The sequence below is a fragment of the Adiantum capillus-veneris genome, chromosome 8 (assembly GCF_014529385.1).
Source record: "Adiantum capillus-veneris isolate H3 chromosome 8, ASM1452938v2, whole genome shotgun sequence".
Lineage (NCBI taxonomy): Eukaryota > Viridiplantae > Streptophyta > Polypodiopsida > Polypodiales > Pteridaceae > Adiantum > Adiantum capillus-veneris.
Window position 1 is genome coordinate 122,001,203 of NC_140938.1, and position 20,378 is coordinate 122,021,580.

Below are 20,378 nucleotides of genomic sequence, written 5' to 3' on the forward strand. Positions count from 1 at the left end.
CTTCTAAAATATGAGGAATCTCATGGCGTGCTATATATCAGTAGATGAGAAGTGAATCAAAAAAAGAATTTTCGAAAATATGAAGAATCTCATGGCGTGCTATATTTCAGTAGATGAGAAGTGAATAAAAAAAAAAAAAATTCTAAAATATGAAGAATCTCATGGCGTGCTATATATCAATAGATGAGATAAAACTTGAAGAGGACATTCTAACTATCAAACCTCCGCCAACTTTGGAGTTTATTTACAAAAATTTATCCATACGTTTGTTTAGGTAGAGAGATAAAATCAAACTCCTTAAAGAACCTTTTTGTAAGTCCAAATTTTGCTTAATGTGAATGCAAAGATTTTAAAAAAATTAACAGAGAAACATTAACAAAGGAAATTTTTAAATTCCCATTTTGAAACAAGATCTTAAAATAGGAGATGATTTTATTCATTTAAACATGTTAAAAAATGAATTTTTTTAATCACTATACTGGGCTCGGAGATGTTGTTGAACTTATTGATGTGTGGATGTATGTTTTTGTAGGTGTGTGAGGGCATTGTCAAACAAGAATAATATCTAAGAGGAGGAAGAACCATGGAGCAGGAGGATATTACATAGGTAGCTTTGATCTCTTTTTGAGAGTGACGGGCAGGCCATTGGCCATGAGCATGTTGACACCATACGTGAGCTTGGGCTTGAATTCGGGTGGCACGGCGAACTCAAAATGGCGAAGAAGAGAAGCCACAACGAGCTTCATGTGCACGAAAGAGAAATCCTTTCCCAGGCAAATCCTGGGGCCAGCTTGGAAGACAGGGTACTTGAAGGGACTTGCTGCCACATACTCCCCTCTCTCGTCCAACCATCTCTCTGGCCTAAACGCCATACAATCCTCCCCCCATAGCCTTGCTGCCCTCCCCATTGCAATCACACTGTATGCCACCTGATCCCCCTTCTTCACTGCCGTCCCGCCCGGCAACACGTCGTCCCTCGCCGCATACTTGCAATTGCCCGGCAGCGGCGGATACAGCCTCATTGACTCCGACAACACAGCCTGCATATAATTCATCCTTCTCACTTCCTCATATGTGAAGGTGGCTGCCTTTACGCTATTGCATTCCCCAGCTGCATCACGCTCTTCCAAAATTTTCCGGATTTCCTTCAGGACTTCCCTCTCCACTCTCGGATGCACGCATATCAGCCACATCGCGAATGTGACGCCCGACGCAATCGTATCACGACCGGCCATGATAAAGCTCAGCAAGATATCCTTAAGTAAAGACTCAGAAATTGCCATCCCTTCCTGCTTGCTCTCTCCATATTCTGTATCATCGACGACGACGATGTCATCCAGCTGGCGGCTCTCTGCTTTATCGTTTGCCAACCGCATGAACCTTGCCAGAAGGTCTTTGCGGTTGTTCCCACTTGACAATTCCCTCTTCCCCTGCTCTATGACAAAGCTTGTGAACTTGTGCACTTTTTCCATGGCATCAATAAGCTTCTTCTCACTTCCAATCTTCAGAAGCCTCTTCATTTTCCATACAAATTCTGGTATCAGAAACCTCTCTGCCGAAATTCGGACGGCAGCTTGAAAGCCTTGGACGAAGTCTTGGATGAGATGATCAGGAACCCTTGCATATGATGTGGGCAGGGAGGTATCATGGCCTCCAACATGTGCAGCCGGAGTCGATGCTGCAACGCCTGCATTTAATGCATTTCTATTCTTTATTTTTGAGATGTCCAAGCAAGCAGGATCAGATGCAAATGTTAGCTGACATATGGTATCAAATGTATAGTGCAGGAGAAGGGCTTGGAGATCAATGCAAGCATTCTTAGGGTCTCCAAGCTGGTGGGCACAACCCAATACTGGGATCAAGCGGCCGGAAATCTCTGCATCAGCGATGGCGACCACGAAATCTCTGAGAGAGTTGGAGGTGAAGATATGGCTGGCAACCTTACGTTGGAAGCGCCAAAGGGCGCCATCGCAGTTGAAAATACCCTTGCCAAGGAGGTCATCGAAGAAGGGGTAGAAGCTGGGGCCTTTGGGGTAGGAGGAGAAGTGGGATTTGAGGATATGGTGGAGAACCTGCGGATCGGCGGTGGAGACGCGGATGAGGTGACCGGCATTCACACGCACAGTGAGGGAGGGGGAGCGGTCGAAGAGGCTGCAGACCCACTCATAAAACTGGTGCTTGTTGAGCAGAATGAAGGGGAGGCAGCCGAGGAGGGGGAAAGAAGGTCCGGAGGGGTTGGCGCCATAGCTGGGGTGATGCTTCCACAGGAGGTAGAGGAAGAGCAGAGTCGCCAAGACACACCCACAGTACGGGATCCATAGAATCAACGCATGAGTTTGCATTTTAAACATGATCGCATTTGCAGAGAGTCGCTCACACACCTGCCCAATGTGTAAAACCCACGCGCAGAAGCTTCCGTTGATCAGCTTGCGGCCGGCTCTTCTTGCTAGGTGTTATTAATATGCATGCGCTGGCCCTGATCTCTGTTGTTGATGTTATCGTAAATACAAAGCAACAACAAGATATCCTTCGCATGTTTGTCTTCTTCCCTTTGGAAAGACACAGAGCTTAGTTTTTGACGTGCAAAAACATGCCTTCAGCACTCTACACTTCCATGTGTGACTTCCATTTCAACCCAGTCAGTCTTATGAGAGAGATCAAGCGTATAAGTAATGGGCGGTATTGCTTCGAGTGCTCTCTCGTAGCCATGCCAATGTGGAGGACCCTCTAGAGGGCCATCGCAGGAACGACGCGCACCCCATACAACAAGTGAGCACAATTTCATTGAAGCTGATTTGAGCTCAAATTGTTTTTCTTCCGTGGTACCTTTTCTGGGTTCCATTTGACTTTAGCATAAGTTTAGAGGCCTACCCAATGTACTTGGTTTGGTTACATTGGAGACATTTGGAAATATTGGAACTTATTGGGAGTTCCTTTTAGAAGAAAGAGAAAGAAGAGGGAGAGAGTAGCTCAATGTGTAAAATCCACGTGTAGAATGTAAGAAATGCAGAACACAATAGGATAGAGCAGAGAGACATACGATGCAAAGTAGATTAATGGAAAATCAAATTTTTTGATTAGAACTTTGTAAGGATTCAGTGAAGCTCGAACTATAGATTCAGACTCAACAGTTTCTTCAATCTTCAGATTCAAGCTCAGCAATCTGCAGAATTCAAACACATTAGTTTGTTTATACTGTAGAATCAGACGCAACAGTAAAGTGATGGAGAAGCACGCAAAGAAGATGAGCAAAAGTTAGAGATAGAGACGATAGCTTCGACAAAGCATTTGTGAGTACGAAAATATTGTACCTCTTTAGATTTTTTCTGATAGATATAGTGTAGGATTATACAACCACCCGATAAGGGTGCGAGTATACAACCGACCTATAAGGGTGTAGACAGGCACGCATCCCTTTATCCCAACAACCTCTCACCTAAAGGAAACGTACCTGAGATGGAGGAAAGAATCAACTATGTATAAAGCTGAAAACACCTATATGTGTCTAAGCCCCATCATCTGTTCGACAATGAGCAAACCTCTCAGCTGGAAGACCCTTCGTGAGAAAGTCTACAGGATTATTATCTGGATATACCTTGATGAGATCAATGCTCTTGTTGTCAAGTACATCCCGAATAAAGTGATACTTCAACTGTATATACTTCATCTTTGCATGAAAGACAGGATTTTGGGCTAGCATGATTACACTTTGACTGTCACAATGGAGAATCAAAATCTCTGAAATGCCAAGCTCTCCCACCAAGTGTGAAAACCATAAAGCCTCCTTGCATACCTAGTAGCAACATCATACTCTACCTCTGTTTGTAGACAATGCAATACACTTTTGTAGCCTAGATATCCAAGAGACTACTCCCCTTGTGAATGTGAAAATATATCCTGAAGTAAACTTTGTACAGTCCGCATGACCATCACAATTTGCATCTGTAAAACCCTCCACAGATGCCTTCTGCTTGCCAAAGCAAATGCACAAATCCTTTGTGCCCTTGAGGTACCTCATAATACCCTTTACTGCTTCTCGATGCTTTTTGCCAAGATTTGCCAATATATACTTGCTACACTATAAGAGGATCGAGTTGCCTAACCACTAGCATTTCCGCAGAAAAACAAAGAAAAAAGGAGAGAGAATAATTTGCGGGAGCAGCAATAACTGTGGCTATGGGCGCGGTAGTGGTTTCTCAGCAAATAGGCACGGTAATAGTCGCGGCAATATACCCGCTTCTATTACCGCGATAGTTGTTGCATCTATTACTGCGCTTATTGCCGCTACATATTTTTGACCTGCATAAAACAATGAAACATCAATTGTTTTTTGGAAGAGTATAAAAAATACCAAAGAATTGAATTTGAATTTACTTTACCTTGACAATTTAATATGCAGAAGATCAACTATTTAAAAAGTCACAATAAAAAGTAAATAGTTGTATATACATTGTGCCACATTGGGACTTTACGAAAGTTTGGATATCCCGTCGTCGTTCAGAGGCACATACGTTTGATCACTTTGACTCTACATAAACCCAAACCAAATTAAACAGTTATCAACGGCTCAAAACAATTGATACAAAATTACTTGTTTAAACTTACTGCTTGTAATGATCCAACCGCCGCGTCGAATTGCTCGCGAGAGATGTGATTGTTTTTGAACAACCATCGCTAAAAGTATCAAATTCTGTATGTCGCTCTCGATACTTGACCATCTCTCCGGTTGGTCGAGAGAGTGATATATTCCTAAGTTAGCAATAACAATACCAAATCTTCAACTACAATCTTTATAATCACCGATCGACGTTATAATTAATCAATTTTACATATTTGTCCTTCCAAGCTCCCTTGCCTCCTGAGCCATAGTGCGTGGGAGTTTTTTTTGCGCGAGCCTCACGTTGTTGTATGTATGATGAGCCCGTTCGTAGCTTGATCGCTCTTTTATTGAATTGCCCATCCCCACTCCGTATCTGCCATGTTGCCACCGCGGTAGCTCCTGTCTGGATCGCTAACTTGGTTGGCTGTTGCGCGCCGCACATTGGACTGCTTTTTTTTCATAAATATCTTTATGTAGCCCTCCAACCACTGTTGTGAAAAACGTTGATCGGCGGCATTTGGAAATCTAGCTAACAGATCGTCCTCAATGTATTGTACATGATCAGACAGTCGGTCTCTAAACTTTATAAAACAGTTCTTATACGTTGGATGTATAAGAATTTATAGATGGCATCGAAATGCCCTACCCTCTGCTGTACCGAAGTCCACCTCCCCTCCATATTTAACCCTATAGTAGCGTCCATGCGTGTCTGGCACGGGTGCATCAATATCCTCGTCCTCTGCGTCAGGGGCGGTAGGGTGAAAGCATGAATAGGTGGAATGATATTTAAGCTATCAGATAGCATATCACAAAAACAATCTTGTGAAAAAAAGAATACAAACTAAATAAAATTTATAAGTGATTGCACTTCTACATTTTATTCTTTAAGAGCTATCCATTGACATATATCATGATAGAAATTTTATGTGAATTCATGTCTAATTGTAGACCAAAGTTTTTGATAGTAGGTGTCCATGGACACAGCTCTTTGAGCCAACATTCCATGCTTTCACCCGGCACGCTCTGAAAGTGGGGACTTCGTTCTCCCACCACTACCAAAAAAAGCGAAACCACAAGATCCGCCGCCGCTTTGTCTCTCACGGTGCTCACTGCCTTGAGACGAGCGTCAACGCATGCTGTTAGAGGAAGTTCATCGACGGTGTTCTGACGGAGCAGGAGTGGAATGGAGGGGCGTAGGACCCTGTGATGCGATGGGAGTGGGACCCTGCGATGTAAGGGAAGTAGGACCCTACGATGGAAGGGGAGTAGGATGATAAGAAGGGGCTGTAGACTGAGGTGTCATCGGTGCGAGGCTTTGTAAGTAAGGAGTCCCTTCCTGACTCCCCCATGGTGTAGTCTACACAGAAATATCGTAGGTCATAAGCTATTGCGGAGTGTAGTGACCAAAGTTCAAACAAATTCTCTGTCTCTCGGATGTACTGGTCTCGTAAAGAGAGAGCCCGATGTAGGTATGGATCTACAACTGGTGGAGGAACCTGAGAAGAGTAGCTGTAGGATGGCTATGCCTGCAAATAACAAACATAAACCTATGATACTTATGGTTTAGGGTTAACTAGCCAGAAACATTCTTTATTTCTTTGCTTGTTCTCATCGACTCAAGACTTGGGTCCACTGAAGGCGATGTCCACCCCGGGTGAGAGCCCACCTGGGATGTGAACGAACCAAAAGAAGAGCCATCTGGATGCTCCCGGCCCACAAGTTGGTCTCTCGTCCGACATCTACATTACAAAGAGCAATATAAGATTAAGCTTTTCCCCCTACTCACTCATCTATAAATACGTACACAAGTATATTAGCACACACATGTAGATACATATACATATTAGTAGACCTAAGTAGAGGCTAGTAGTGCCAAAGGTCAAGTGTGCCTCTTTATATATAATCACAATTTCAACCGTGGTAAAACCAAAGGTACATTGCGGTGATAGCCGTATTTCGGATCTCCATAATTGCCATACTAAGTTACTCCACCCTACCAAATTCACCCAAACGCTATGGCTATCCCTACCATTTCACTGTACATAGGCGTGTGTGAGTTAGGGGGCTTTTCCCATATCTTCTTAAAAACCCTCAGCTAGCTAGTCACTGGGCTAGGTGAGCCAAAAAAAAATAAAAAAATAAAAGTATATTATGGCCTCTTTGTATGTAAATATTTCATTGTATATATGGCCTAAATATAGGGATTTTTTATAATTATTTTGGTATTTTATTTAAATATTTCTACTTAGGTGTGTGTTTTATTAAACCTATGTACACCTTCTTTCATCCTCTTACACCATAATTATATTTTTTGCCAATATGTACATACTCTAACCTCATATTTTTCCTTTACACAAATCACTCCACATTTTCACCCTCACCCTCGTGAAAACAAAAAATTGATTTCTACTCATTGGTTACTTTTATTATATTATTTACTTGCATACCTTTTCCTCTTTCACCCAAAATAATTCAAGGAGGGACCATATCATATGATTCCAATATCTTTCCATATCCATAACTCCTCCATATTTTTATTATTATTTTTACTCATTATTCTAACACCATGTGCTCATTGAGCTAAAGTCCATGAATAGTCCATACACTAGTCCCACCATGTACATATTTCTTATTTCACAAATAATCCTCCTCCATGCATGGGTCAAGGGCAACTTGGATGCTTTGTATTATAATATGACAAAGGAGGGGCTCACTCTTGGATGCATTGTACAAATTCAACAAAGGAGGGGGCCACTAAAAGACTTTTGCAGGCATATAAAACAGGCTTTTTGGTGAGAATTTTGGCACCTATCTCCACTCCGAATTTGGAGCGGTGGTCAAAAGAGAAAATGTAGCCCACGCTCTGAATAATCACCTCAAATGTTTTCATGATTTTTGGAGCTACCAGCGGTGAGCTATGATTTTTTGAGTGGACCCCAGTCTGCCCACTTTTCTCACAAGTAGCCCTTAGTCTTCTCTCACCCTTCCACACACCTACTCACTCTTACACATCCCTCCCTCTCCTTCCCTCACTCAAACCTGCAATTTCCATGGCTTCTCCCAGCCTATTCACCATTACCCTTCTCTCTCATCCCTATAGTTCTTTTATGAACCTCTACATACATACACCCTCTCCATGTCTCTCTCTATTGCTTCTATGTTACAATTTCATTTACCTCTCCTAAAAATATCTAAAATTCAGCATCTTAACCATGATAACTTCTGCAAATTGAGGATTTTTCATCAACAAATCCTCTTTTCATCGTGGTGATCAACCGTGGCGGCGGCGTAAAGAAGCGAAGAAGACCAGCGGTCATTTTTTCCACAATCTACACAAGGGTGAGTTCAAGCTTCTTCAAAGCTTCACCATCTCAATGATTCTCTTTTAATTCACCCCTCTTCCTTCATCAAATCAACTCACTCTACCCATTGTAAATGTAACATTAACTTTCTAGTGATTACTAACGACTAACATACTAACACAAAATAGCATTCACCTAACCATAAAAGACACCTCACCTCAAGACATGTACAAAGTAACTCTCTCTCTCTCTCTCTCTCTCTCTCTCTCTCTCTCCCTCCTTACTTACTTTCACCTTATCTACCATCAATAATGCTCTCTTTTGAGCCCACACCCATGACTCAAGCAGACAAAGAAGGCCCGCAATGTTTTGATATTAAAAAAAAATCATAATCCTAATTTGTTAGCTTGTAAATTAGGATTTCCAATAATCTTTATGAGGGGTCTCCAACCTATAAATAGACCCCTCTCCTTCTTGTAAAATAACCTCCAACATCTCACATAGCCCCCCAACACTCTATGCGTGAGGAGAGACTTAGGTGTAGCAACCACTTGTGAGCTTCACTCTTGGTGTGAGAGAAGCCTTCAAGCTACACATTGCAAGTGAGAGAGCGTGAGTTCCACAAATCTCAAAACCACTATTGTACATGCTCCTTCATCATCAATAAATTGAGGTTTGGTGCATCAAAGGCGTGATTCGACGTTCAAATCTTCGTCCTTCCATTTGTGCAATACGGTTTGGTGAATTCAAGGTGACTTGTGTATTTTGAGTTTTTATCGGTTGATCTTGATTTTAGAAAGTGTTTCAGTGTGTTTTTCATTGCCAATTTTGTGTCCATTGTAAGAGGGTATTGTGGTGAGAGGTCTCCCACACCCTAAGACAGTGTGTGTGTGTTTTGGCAATGATTAGCAATCACTAAGCATTGAGTGAGTTTTGTACAAGTTCTACGATAGCATCATAACGAAACATCTCCATTTGCAAGTCACAAATAAGGTATCACGCAAGATCCTTTCCTCTCTCTCTTCCCTTTGCTCTAGCTCTCTCTGGTCCATTTCATGTGTGTCTCGGTGTGAGGTTGCTTGTGTGTGTTGTGTGGTGCATCTTCTTGGTTGTGCCAAAATCTCTCTTGCGTCCTAGTTCGCATACCATAACTAGGTGGTGCCCCTATCTTGTTTGGGTTTGTTGGCTATGGGTTTGTTGTTGTGTTGTGCTTGTGGTTGCCCCAGCCCCAATTGAGCAGCACGGGAGCCTTGAGGGGTGTTTAGAGGTCGCCTCTCTTGTTGCCCGCCCCGGACCACCTCAATTTTGGTGCCCCCACTGAGGAACGACTTGTGTATGTTTTGTGTAGGCTCAACCTTTAGCATAATCAAGTAGCTTGCATGAATCACGAGAATTTTTATGATCCCTTCATTCCCATTGCAAGGCAAAAGGTACACATAATTGCTAGTACTAAGTTGCAATTTCAACGTGTAATTCGTGGAATTTTAGGTCCTCTTAGGTTGGCAGAGATAAACGCATCAGTAAATCCTTTTATTTTGCCTCTCATTAGGTACGACCTTAGTTTGGACGTGTATATTTTTGTTTTGTTTTAAGCATAAGGTCATGCATAGACAATGGATAATGGCCCAAGAATAGAGGTTTTCCCCTTTCATTTCACTCCACACATTAGAATAAACATTGCAATTAGTAGAAAAATCCATTTTCAACAACGTATGGTGTTCATGTTTGGTGCCCAAAGAGTAGGAGAGATTCTCGCGTCACCAAACCCTGTCATCCTACCTCTCATTGATTATCATAGTCATTTGATGTGAATATTTTTATTTTGTTGTAGAATAGATTGCAATTTAGAGAATATTATTGTGTAGATCTTTTAAAGAAAGAAAAAACAAAAACGCGTCACTTTGAAATCAATTCAATGGAGAACCAACGCCAAATGTCTGGATATCCTCTTTTCTTTGGAGAGCCTGGAGAGGATGCAAAATTATTTTTGGCAAATTTCAAGATGTCTTGTCGTATCAAGAGGATAGTAACTGATCAAGAACGTGTAGAAATGTTTGAGGTAGTCCTTAGGAAATATGCTAGCACTTGGTTTGACTCTTTGCCTGAGGAAGTTAGAAAATTACATGGAAGTTGTCAATCATTTCAAGAGATACTTCTTTGATCCCCAAAACACTCAAAAGCTATGGCAAGACATTGTTTCTCATAAGCAAAAAGACTTAGATGACTACTACTTGTACAAGCAAGAGTTTCTACGTCTTTGGGCTGTATGGGTGAGAAATGTTGCTAACCCTGGTGATGGTGCAGAATTCCTAAAGAAGGAGAGGTTCATAGCCGGACTCTTTCCTGACCTTAAGGTAAAAGTTGAGGCAGCTGTACCTGCTACCTTTGATGCAGCTGAAACTAGGACTGTTGAGAAATATAGGAAACTCAAGTGCTTAAGGGGGGAGGTTCCAATAGAAGGTCCTTGACCCAAAGGTAAGTCACAAGCATCAACATGTAAGGAGCTTCCTGAGGTAACGGCGGAAGTGATTGAGAAGTTAAATGAATCTTTAAGCAGCTTGTCAATTCACCTTGCACAAGCTGTAGGTCCAAAGGGACAAGCAAAGAAGTCTGAAGAGCGAGACCCACGACCTAGGAGAGTCTTGCAATGCTGGAATTGCGGTGAGTCTGGACATGGGATGTATAATTGTCCTTGGCCCCGTGGGGAGCCAGGGAGACCTAACTTGAATTACCCAGTGATGAATGCAAGTGAAGGAAGTAGTCAGCAACCACGGCTTATACAAAGGCCAAATGAAGCAAGACCACCTCCACAAGGAGTGGAAGCAGTTCCACCTTTGCCAGACCCAAACGTGCATGTGGTAGAGGTGACAAACTCAAATGAGGTTGACATGGAAGCAAATGGCATTAAGCGTGGCCGAGGAAAAGGTAAAGAGAAAGAGGGTGTCCCATCACAGAGTGACCATGGACAAGGCAAGAAGGCAAAGGAGACCAAGGAAGCTAAGAGGACTCGACGTCGTATCAATCTCCAAGACTTCCCTCTTGGACATGGTATAGCTCCATACAACCTGTTGGAAGACATGCGAGGTAAGGGTCCTGATATCTCATGGCCTCAGTTTCTTGCATTATGCCCACAAGTTAGGAGGGATTTAACAAAGGCAGTTAGCACTAGGAGAAAAGTAAAAGAGAGTTTTCCTGTTATAAAAATTGCATATGCTGAAATGAACGAGGATATTACACCTGTGCTAGATTGTTACATAAAAGGAAGATTGGTTAGGAAAGGTCTAGTGGATGGGGGTGCACAAATTTGCATCATGACAGAAGGGCTCATGCAAAGACTAGGCATGCATATCCATGAGACACCTGAAATCAAAGTCAAGATGGCAAACAATAGCAAGGCTAGGTGCGTAGGCATTTGTAAAAATGTTTTTGTGGAGGCCTTTGGCATTAAGAAGGCAGTGGATTTCTATGTCATGTCTACCAAAGGAAATGGTTACCCATTTATCCTAGGGAGACCATGGCTAATGAAAATGCGAGCATTGCAGGATTGGGAGAGTGGAAAGCTAATTTGCAGGAATGACAATCATAAGAAGGTTGTCTTTGACATGAAGGAGCAACGCCAAGAGGAGCTCCATGAAGAATCATCTCAAAGTGAGACGGAAGAAGGTTGGACCGATAACACTTCAGAAGAAGAAAGTAGCGGCAGCATTACTGAAGAGGAGTCTTCCATCGAAGTCATGGGGGTAAGGTTTTAGCCAAGCAACCAAGAGACCTCTTGTCAAGGTTTGGAGGAGGTAGGTTCCCAAGAGAACCAAAAAGTGGAAGATGAAAGAATGCTAGAAGGTATGCTATCTACAACACTTACAAAGGATGAAAGAGAGGAGTTCAAATGTGTGCTAAGGAAATTTCCTAGACTTTTTGCTAAAGACTACACCGATGTGCGTGGAGTAGTTGCTGTTCAACACAAAATTGAGTTGAAGCCAGAGGCCACACCTAAGGCTCAGAAGCTACGAAGGCTAGGAGTCATCAAGGAGCAGGCTTTACTCAAGGAGGTAAGAAAGCTTCTAGCAGCAGGTTTCATTTATCCAGTGGAGAATTCAGAGTGGGTCTCTCCCGTTGTTGTCACTCCTAAGAAAAACGGAAAGTGGAGGGTGTGTGTGGATTACCGTCCACTCAATGAGGCAACAAAAAGAGATCACTTTCCCCTCCCATTTCAAGATGAGATACTAAATGAGGTAGCTGGTCATGAGAAGTACACTGTGTGTGATGGCTACTCACGCTACCTTCAAATAGGTATCGCATTGAAAGATCAATTGAAAACAACCTTTATCACTCCTTGGGGTTGTTATGCTTTTAGAGTCATGCCATTTGGTCTGACAAATGCTCCTGCAACATTCCAACGTTTCATGAACATGGTGTTTCAAGCATTCTTTGGAAAGTCAATTAGGGTGTTCATTGATGATTTCTGCATTTATAGCTCAAAATCATTGCATCTACAAAGGGTAGAAGAAGGTTTAAAGAAGCTCTACGACATGGGAGGTCAACTCAACCCCGACAAGTGCCACATAGGCGAGGATGAAGTGATCTTGCTCGGTCACAAGGTTTCCTATAAAGGCATTGAGGTGGATCCTTCAAAAGCAAAGGCTCTTATTGAGCTCCCATCACCGAAGAGTCTTAAGGAGGTTATCTCTTTCATTCAGAAGGTGAAGTATATGTCACGCTTCATTCACTTAGCCTCAGAGTTGCTTCATCCTTTGCAAAAGTTGACACAACAAGTAGAATTTGCATGGTCTGATGAGCTTGAAGAGTATTTTTGTAACATTAAAGTCATTTTGTCAGAGCTACCAACACTCATGCCTCCTTGTTGGGAGTACACATTCTTTGTTAGCTCTAGTGTTGGAAGGGAAACAATTGGTGCTGTGTTGCTACAACAAGATCCCCATAGTACAAGGATGCGACCCATCTACTTTGCTAGTAGGGTCATGAATGCTTTGGAGAGAGACTACACAGAAGCAGAACTCATGATGCTTTCTCTCATGTTTGCGGTGAGAAAGTTTAGATCCTACCTGCTACCAAAACCTTTTGTAATTCTCACTGCAGAAAATTTGTTCCCTTGGGTGTCATCTCAAATGAATCTTAGTACTAGGATCTCAAAGTGGATTATGGAGTTGCAAGAGTTCCAATACTCTTTCAAGGTGGAAGATAGTGTGCGTGCACAATTGGCAGGGATTCTCACTTATAGGGTACATGAGAAGGAAATTAAGGTGCCTCAAGTAAAGACCCTACCATTGCCACCACCAAAAATTATTCCCAATGCTTTTACCTTGTTCTTTGATGGAGCTTTTCGACGAGCCACAGGGAAAGCAGGGGGAGGGCTAGTGTTGCTGAACCCAAGTGGAGAGGTGGTCATGAAAGAGAAGGTCAATCTACCAGGTTCAACTAGCAACAATGAAGCAGAATACGACACACTACTTCATGGTTTGAAGATGTGCGTTGGCCAAGGGATAAAACGACTCATGGTAAAGGGAGATGCACTTCTCATTGTTGAACAGATTTTAGGCATTTGGGCATGCAAGAATGAAAGCTTAAGAACAAAAGTTCATGCCATTCGTAAGATGTTTAATCAGTTTGAAGAAGTGCAACTATATCATATTCCGAGGAAACAAAATGAAGATGCCGATTTACTTGCACAACAAGCAGTTACATGTGTTGAGAGAGAAGTGCAGGTCATCATGGTGGCAGCAGCTGTCAAGAAACCGAGATACCAGGGATTGGAGTCATTGGCTCCCATTATTGGCTACATTTTGGAGGGTGAGTTTCCACAAGACTTCACAAAGGCTCAGAAGAGGAGACTCATGAAGAAGGCAAGTTTCTATCTCTTCCTAGAAGGCTCCCTCTATCAAAAAGGGAAGGATCAAGTGTGCAGAAGAGTACCAACTATCGAGGAAATTCCAGCCATTCTAAAAGGTTTGCATGAAGAGGCATGTGGTGGTCATTTTGCCCAAGAATCAACTGTGAAGAAGATTTTGCTTGCGGGCTATGTTTGGCCAAGCTTGCATGTGGACGTTCAACATTGGTGTAAAAGCTGTCACAATTGTTAGATAAATGGAAATAGAAGGTTGGTGCATGGCCCGAGGCAAATAGTTCTTGCAAATGGACCCTTTGAAAAGTGGGGCATTGATGCTATGGGTCCTCTGCCTAGGACAAAAAATGGTAAACTCTACATTCTAGTGGCTGTAGACTATATGACTAGGTGGGTGGAAGCTCTGGGTGGAAGCTCAAAGTGTGGCAAGAGTTAATGAGAGGACAGTTAGCAAGTTTGTGTACACTCACATTTGTTGCAGATTTGGTACACCTTTGGAGATCGTTTCTGATAATGGTCCACGATTTCGGAAGGGCTTGCTCACAGAAGTTTGTAATGAGCTTCACATTCTACATCGGCATAGCACACCCTACTATCCTCAATCAAATGGTTTGGTAGAGAGGGCTAATGGTGTCATTGCAGGAATCATTAGAAAGATGGTGCAAAACAAGACAAAATTATGGGATGACTTCTTGGATGGTGCCTTGTGGGCATATCGAACCACATATAGGGAAGCCACGGAGTTCACACCATTTCACTTGGTCTATGGTCAAGAGGCTTTGCAGCCTATCGAGCTCAACATTCCAACAATGCGACTTCATGGCAAAGGAGCACAAGATGATCAAGAGGTATGGATGGATCGACTTCTTACGTTAGTGGAGCTTGAGTGGAAAAGAGAAGCAGCATACGAGTGCTACAAGAGGAAATCCACACAAGCGAAAGAAACGCTCGACAAGAAACTGAAGGACAAAGGCATCAAGGAAGGAGAGCTTGTGCTAAGGTATGAAAATCGACTTGACAATCGTTTTGATGCCAAGTTTGAAACTAGATGGCAAGGGCCATACATAGTCAAGAAGGCTTTCAATTCTAGTTACTATCAGCTTATGGACTTGAATGGTAAAGAGCACTCCAGGAAGGTAAACGGGTATCGCTTGAAGCCCTATTTGAGTCGCCTTCTACCAAAGGATCTACCAAAGATCTGTCCAAAGGCCGCTGTCTCATGTAAGTATTGTTACATAAAGCATGAGTGTAACTCCAACCAAAATTCTGAGGGGCCAAACAATGAAGATCTCGTCAAGGACTCTGAAGCACTCTCTTTGGAAAAGATGCTCTATGATGGTACATGAATATACCATCATCCTTGGGGGAGGGCTATTGATAGCCATATTTCGGCTCTCCATGATTTCCATACTAAGTTACTCCACCCTACCAAATTCACCCAAACGCTATGGCTATCCCTACCATTTCACTGTACATAGGCGTGTGTGAGTTAGGGGGCTTTTCCCATATCTTCTTAAAAACCCTCAGCTAGCTAGTCACTGGGCTAGGTGAGCCAAAAAAAAATAAAAAATAAAAGTATATTATGGCCTCTTTGTATGTAAATATTTCATTGTATATATGGCCTAAATATAGGGATTTTTTATAATTATTTTGGTATTTTATTTAAATATTTCTACTTAGGTGTGTGTTTTATTAAACCTATGTACACCTTCTTTCATCCTCTTACACCATAATTATATTTTTTGCCAATATGTACATACTCTAACCTCATATTTTTCCTTTATACAAATCACTCCCACATTTTCACCCTCACCCTCATGAAAACAAAAAATTGATTTCTACTCATTGGTTACTTTTATTATCTTATTTACTTGCATACCTTTTCCTCTTTCACCCAAAATAATTCAAGGAGGGACCATATCATATGATTCCAATATCTTTCCATATCCATAACTCCTCCATATTTTTATTATTATTTTTACTCATTATTCTAACACCATGTGCTCATTGAGCTAAAGTCCATGAATAGTCCATACACTAGTCCCGCCATGTATATATTTCTTATTTCACCAATAATCCTCCTCCATGCATGGGTCAAAGGCAACTTGGATGCTTTGTATTATAATATGACAAAGGAGGGGCTCACTCTTGGATGCATTGTACAAATTCAACAAAGGAGGGGGCCACTAAAAGACTTTTGCAGGCATATAAAACAGGCTTTTTGGTGAGAATTTTGGCACCTATCTCCACTCCGAATTTGGAGCGGTGGTCAAAAGAGAAAATGTAGCCCACGCTCTAAATAATCACCTCAAATGTTTTCATGATTTTTGGAGCTACCAGCGGTGAGCTATGATTTTTTGAGTGGACCCCAGTCTGCTCACTTTTCTCACAAGTAGCCCTTAGTCTTCTCTCACCCTTCCACACACCTACTCACTCTTACACATCCCTCCCTCTCCTTCCCTCACTCAAACCTGCAATTTCCATGGCTTCTCCCAGCCTCTTCACCATTGCCCTTCTCTCTCATCCCTATAGTTCTTTTATGAACCTCTACATACATACACCCTCTCCATGTCTCTCTCTATTGCTTCTATGTTACAATTTCATTTACCTCTCCTAAAAATATCTAAAATTCAGCATCTTAACCATGATAACTTCTGCAAATTGAGGATTTTTCATCAACAAATCCTCTTTTCATCGTGGTGATCAACCGTGGCGGCGACGTAAAGAAGCGAAGAAGAAGAAGAAGACCAGCGGTCATTTTTTCCACAATCTACACAAGGGTGAGTTCAAGCTTCTTCAAAGCTTCACCATCTCAATGATTCTCTTTTAATTCACCCCTCTTCCTTCATCAAATCAACTCACTCTACCCATTGTAAATGTAACATTAACTTTCTAGTGATTACTAACGACTAACATACTAACACAAAATAGCATTGACCTAACCATAAAAGACACCTCACCTCAAGAGATGTACAAAGTAACTCTCTCTCTCTCTCCCTCCTTACTTACTTTCACCTTATCTACCATCAATAATGCTCTCTTTTGAGCCCACACCCATGACTCAAGCAGACAAAGAAGGCCCGCAATGTTTTGATATTCAAAAAAAATCATAATCCTGATTTGTTAGCTTGTAAATTAGGATTTCCAATAATCTTTATGAGGGGTCTCCAACCTATAAATAGACCCCTCTCCTTCTTGTAAAACAACCTGCAACATCTCACATAGCCCCCCAACACTCTATGCGTGAGGAGAGACTTAGGTGTAGCAACCACTTGTGAGCTTCACTCTTGGTGTGAGAGAAGCCTTCAAGCTACATATTGCAAGTGAGAGAGCGTGAGTTCCACAAATCTCAAAACCACTATTGTACATGCTCCTTCATCATCAATAAATTGAGGTTTGGTGCATCAAAGGCGTGATTCGACGTTCAAATCTTCGTCCTTCCATTTGTGCAATACGGTTTGGTGAATTCAAGGTGACTTGTGTATTTTGAGTTTTTATCGGTTGATCTTGATTTTAGAAAGTGTTTCAGTGTGTTTTTCATTGCCAGTTTTGTGTCCATTGTAAGAGGGTATTGTGGTGAGAGGTCTCCCACACCCTAAGACAGTGTGTGTGTGTTTTGGCAATGATTAGCAATCACTAAGCATTGAGTGAGTTTTGTACAAGTTCTACGATAGCATCATAACGAACCATCTCCATTTGCAAGTCACAAATAAGGTATCACGCAAGATCCTTTCCTCTCTCTCTTCCCTTTGCTCTAGCTCTCTCTGGTCCATTTCATGTGTGTCTCGGTGTGAGGTTGCTTGTGTGTGTTGTGTGGTGCATCTTCTTGGTTGTGCCAAAATCTCTCTTGCGTCCTAGTTCGCATACCATAACTAGGTGGTGCCCCTATCTTGTTTGGGTTTGTTGGCTGTGGGTTTGTTGTTGTGTTGTGCTTGTGGTTGCCCCAGCCCCAATTGAGCAGCACGGGAGCCTTGAGGGGTGTTTAGAGGTCGCCTCTCTTGTTGCCCGCCCCGGACCACCTCAGCTCTCTCTCTCTCTCTCTCTCTCTCTCTCTCTCTCTCTATTTCTCTTCCTCTCTTTCTATTTCTCTCTCTCCCTCTATCCCTGTCCATTTATCTCCCTCTCTCCCTCTCTCTCTCTCTTTCTCTTTCTCTCCCTCTCTATCTATATCCCTTCTCTCTCTCTCTCTCTCTCTCTCTCTCTCTCTCTCTCTCTCTCTCTCTCCCCTAGTAGACAGCAGTCCACTCTTTTGATCATAACTTCTTCATCCAAACTCCAATTTGGGTGATCTATAGCATCAATCGAAGAGCACAAAGTCCTCTACGCATTGATGTAAAGACAGAAATTTTCAGAGTTATGGAAGGCATTTCTGTAGCAGCATTTCCGAAGTGAACAGGTTCAACAAAATTGATTTTCATCTCCTATTTTACATACAATGTCTTCCGGCACTCGCAAGGGTTCTTCTTCTTCAACAAGGTCCACAACCATTGTGGAAAATGATCCAAAATATCCTAAGTGTGGAGATAGCAGCACAACCACCCAACCAACGACATCGAAAACCATGATCATGGCGTACTTGGTATCATTGCAAGAGACCGTAAACAAACAAGGCAAAGACTTACGAGCACTTGCAATGGAGAATGGCACACTAAGGGTACTTGTGGTTGAGAATGAGAATCTCAAGAGGACACTTGAGATGCAAACAACACGTTTGATGCAACTTGAAGAGGAATCAAGGAATGTAAATGCTCTCTTGTGGACTTGAATGCTTTGAAGGAGCGGATGAGCAAAGTAGAGCATGACCATGTATTGAAAGAGGAGAAATTTGACACTATGATCCGGGATGTATGCGACATGAAAAATGTATGCACAAACAAGTCTTGGGCTGATGTATGTGGTAGCAACGTGGTTTCTAATTCCTCACTCATGCAAGCTATGGTTCAAACAAAGAATGTTGAGAATGTGGATGTGGAGGAGTTGAAGGAACGGGAGCGACATTCCAAGAACATTGTTATTCGTGGAATTCCCGAAGAGAAGTTAGAGACACCTCCTTCTCTTGCCATTGTTATTGAAGATTTCTTCAAAACCCACTTTGGCATGTCCGGAGTTATGGTCTATGGAGCACATAGAGTGGGGAAGCAAGGAGCTCCTCGCTCGGGAGAACGGCCAATTGTATGCACCATGCCGGATGAGACCAAGCGAAAGATTATCCTTGATAATAGTTGGATCTATTTGAGGGATACAAAATGTTTTGTATGTGAAGACCGCACTATTAAGCAACAAAATATGAGTCGCAAGGCATATGAGGAAAAGAATAATAAAAACAAGGAGATCTCTCATGAAGAAAATGTACCCAAGGAGGAGGCAAGTCTCTCAAGAAAATAGGGATGCGTGACCTATGAGACCGAGTTACAATTGAAAATATGCTTTTGGAATTGTAATGGATACCCATGGAATGCGGGGGTTGGCATTGATGAACTAACAAGCAAAGCTGATGTTGTACTTCTTGTTGAAACTTGGGAGCATGATACACAAAGGATTAACGGCTTGGAGGATTACAATGTACATTCATTGATGTGGTCAAAGAATCTCAAGCAATGAAGAGGACAAGGAGGGTTAGCATGTATGGTTAAGAAAGGATTGGAAGATTTTGTATCAATTGTGAAAGATGACAAGTACAAACGTTATGTATGGCTGAAAATTATGACACCAAAAAGAGCACCCATTTTTGTAGCCGGTTGCTACATTCCTCATCATGATTGTCCCTTTTATGCTTGCATGGATAGAGATCAACCATTTTCTGATTTGGAAGAGGACATTGCTTATTTCAAAGGTGAAGGTGATGTTATTGTATTTGGGGATATGAATGCTCACACAAAAACATTGCAACATGATACTCAACAATTTGATATGCCATACATTTCAAGGGAGTTGGAGGAAGTTCACTTGTATGATCGTACTTCAATGGATGAGAAAGAGCCGGATCACTATGGAAAGTTACTTTTACACATGTGTAATAGCACGGGTATGCTCATTGCCAATGGTGTATCTTTGTGGAGTGGAACCAATGGATTTACATATAGGAGACATAATGGGGATAGTGTGATTGACTATATGCTACTCTCTGAAGCCATCATGTATCGCATAAAGAGTTTTATGTTTGGTCAATGGACCCCGGAATCCGACCATCGCACCTTATGTATTGACCTTTCATGTGAAGAAGCAACTAAGCATGATAATCTCAGCCAAAGGAAAGAGAAGTTATCACTATGTATGGATTTCAAACGGGCACCAATGTACATTGAAATGGTTGAGCAAAAATTATGGATGACAAAGCTTCAATGTGATGCACCATTGGAAACTAAATGGGAAGCTTTCAAGAAAGCTATTTGTTCTTGTGCGGAAGAATGCTTTGCCATAAAGCATCTCCATGGTATCAACAAAGATAGATCACGCAAAAGGTGGTTTGATAAAGAATGTCAAGATGCTCTAAAGTCCTTGATAAAGCTTGATGCAACTATGGACAAAGACAACTATCAAAGTCATTTGCATACATACAAGGCATTGATTCAAAAGAAGAGAAGAAGATGGGAATTAAAGCAACAAGAATTTCAAG

General features: G+C 42.0%; 1 pseudogene; it reads right to left on the reverse strand.

Moving 5' to 3' along the window:
* Positions 1 to 489: 489 nt before the first annotated feature.
* Positions 490 to 2,498, reverse strand: LOC147452872 (cytochrome P450 94C1 pseudogene; annotated as a pseudogene).
* Positions 2,499 to 20,378: the final 17,880 nt, after the last annotated feature.